At 43.8% G+C, this 2,500-nt stretch overlaps 1 pseudogene; it reads left to right on the top strand.

The window, feature by feature from the left end:
• Positions 1-2,500, top strand: part of LOC124607533 — an 8,293-nt pseudogene that overhangs the window by 2,884 nt on the left and 2,909 nt on the right.

Below are 2,500 nucleotides of genomic sequence, written 5' to 3'. Positions count from 1 at the left end.
TGACAGAGACTGCCAACCATGTCATACAGCAGTGTTGGAGGAGCGACGGGGCCCGCATTGCCAGACATGACGCTATGGCGTCTTATCTGGTGCGAGGCCTTCGTCGAAGAGGCTATGAAGTTCTTTTGGAGCCTCACCTGCGCACATCAGAGGGATTGAAGAAGCCTGATGTCGTGGCAGTCCGTGGCGAAGCAGCATATATTATTGACGCCCAGGTGGTCGGCGATAGCCTCGACCTCGACCGTTGTCATAGGGAGAAGATCGCCATCTATGACAAGCAGGCCGTTCATGCAAAGGTCCAAGAGCTTTATCCAGCAGTTCGACATATCACCACCACGTCAGCAACCATCAACTGGCGTGGAGTCTGGTCGCCAGCATCTGCGAGAGCGCTCCAGGACGTGGGCGTGACTAGTGGACATCTATCGACCATCAGTACAAGAGTGTTATTGGGCAGTATCATGGCGGCGCGGCGTTTTGACACTATGACTGCCCCTCGCCGCCGCACGATGAACCGCACTGGAGTTGGCTAGGATCAGCTCAACCCTTTCGCTGCTGCCTGGCGCCTCAGGCATAATACCCGCTTTATTCTTCTGCTGTATATGTGTTAGTGTAATTTTGTTTATGTAAAACCTTGTAAACCTGCTTGACAGGTAACACTACCTTGTAATATTCGCAAAAGTGAATAAAGCCGGCTAATATAGCCAAATGCCTCGTCATCTAATTAGTGACGCGCATGAATGGATTAACGAGATTCCCGCTGTCCCTATATCATTTTTGATTTTAAGAGAGCTGATTGGGAAGGTATGAGGGAAGAGTTACAGCTACAAGTACCAAGAGTAAATGGTTTTGATATTGATGAGGCGGCTGAAACGATACAGGACCAAATTCAAAATCTCATGAATTCCTTCATACCTAGACGATCCTATTTTCGTCAGTCAAGGGTCCCTTGGAGCTCCACATTAACAGAATTGAGAAGATGTGTACGACGTGCTCGAAGAGCATATCAAAGGGCACTGGGTGATAGAGAGAGACAAAGAAGGCTGCAAAACTACAGAGAACTGAAAGCAAACTATAAACAAGAACTAATAAATACCAGAATAAGGCACTGGGAAAACTTTGTTAGAAGTCAATTTGAAATTAATGTATGGGGACTGCCATATAAGATTATTAGTGAAAAAATTAAGACACCACTTATCATGTCTACGCTCCAGAAGCCGGATGGAACTACAACAATAGGTTGGCGGGACTCAGCTCACTACTTATTGGAAGCTCTGCTACCAAGTGATTATCCAAATTCTGATAATGAATACCAGTCGCTTTTGAGACTAAAAATGGAAGAAGATTATCCAGATGAGGGTGTGGTTATTCCGTTTGCACAGGAGGAGGTGGGCAATGCCATTGATTCATTGAAGAAAAATAAATCTCCTGGAATAGATAAAATAACTACAGAAACATTACAGAACCTTAAAATGCTAATTGTACCGTATTTGACAGCCTTGCTGAATGAGTGTCTCCTGCAAGGAAGGGTACCAAAGGTGTGGAAGGTTGCTGAGGCAATTATTATCAAAAAGGGGGAGGATAGAGATCCGAAACTTGCGAAGAGCTACCGCCCAATATGTCTGCTGAACACTATGGGGAAGGTCCAGGAACGACTCTTATGCGGACGCTTACGCGACCACAGGGAGCTTCTTGGCCTTCACCAGTGCCAGTATGGTTTCCGACCAGGTAAATCTATAGATGACGCAGTCAACCAGGCACTAGGAATGGTCTCCAATACATTGGCGAAATATGCAATCGGCGTGACAATCGATATACAAGGTGCATTTGACAATCTTTTTTGGCCCTCCCTGTTTGCTAGATTACGTGAATTGAGAACCCCCAAGTGTCTGTATTTGAGCTTGCTTGATTATTGTAAAGATCGAACAGTAAAGTGGATTGCGCCAGAACATACAATTACTAGGCATATTACTAAAGGATGTCCTCAGGGCTCCATTTGTGGTCCTATATTTTGGGACATTTTTACAGAACCCCTTTTAGAGTTGTTGAATAACAGTGAAAATGTAGCTGGTGTAATAGCTTATGCAGATGATTTGTTTGTGATTATAACAGGAGATTCTAGAAATTCTATAGAGACAAGAGCTAACTTAATGCTTAATTTAGTAAGTCAGTGGTGTGATTGTAACAAACTGCAAGTGGCTGCTAACAAAACAAAATACATGTTACTTAAAGGGAAATTATCAGCAGGAAGAGGACCCTCTATAAAACTGCAAGATACTCCAATCAGTCGTGAAGCCATTTGTAGATATCTTGGCCTGTATCTAGATGAGGGTTTGAACTTTGGAGCACATATCAAACAAGTGTGTGAGAAGGCTATGAGTCTCATGAATAAGATTTGTACAATAGCGACTTCTAGCTACAAATTACCCCCTAATGCTATCAGAATATATCATGAAGCGATATTGTTATCAATCGTATCTTTTGGGGCTAGTGTTTGGGCACA

This window comes from Schistocerca americana, chromosome 3, assembly GCF_021461395.2.
Source record: "Schistocerca americana isolate TAMUIC-IGC-003095 chromosome 3, iqSchAmer2.1, whole genome shotgun sequence".
In the NCBI taxonomy this organism is placed as follows: Eukaryota; Metazoa; Arthropoda; class Insecta; order Orthoptera; family Acrididae; genus Schistocerca; species Schistocerca americana.
Note: the sequence above shows the minus strand (reverse complement) of the source record. Positions and strands in the feature narration are given on the sequence as shown.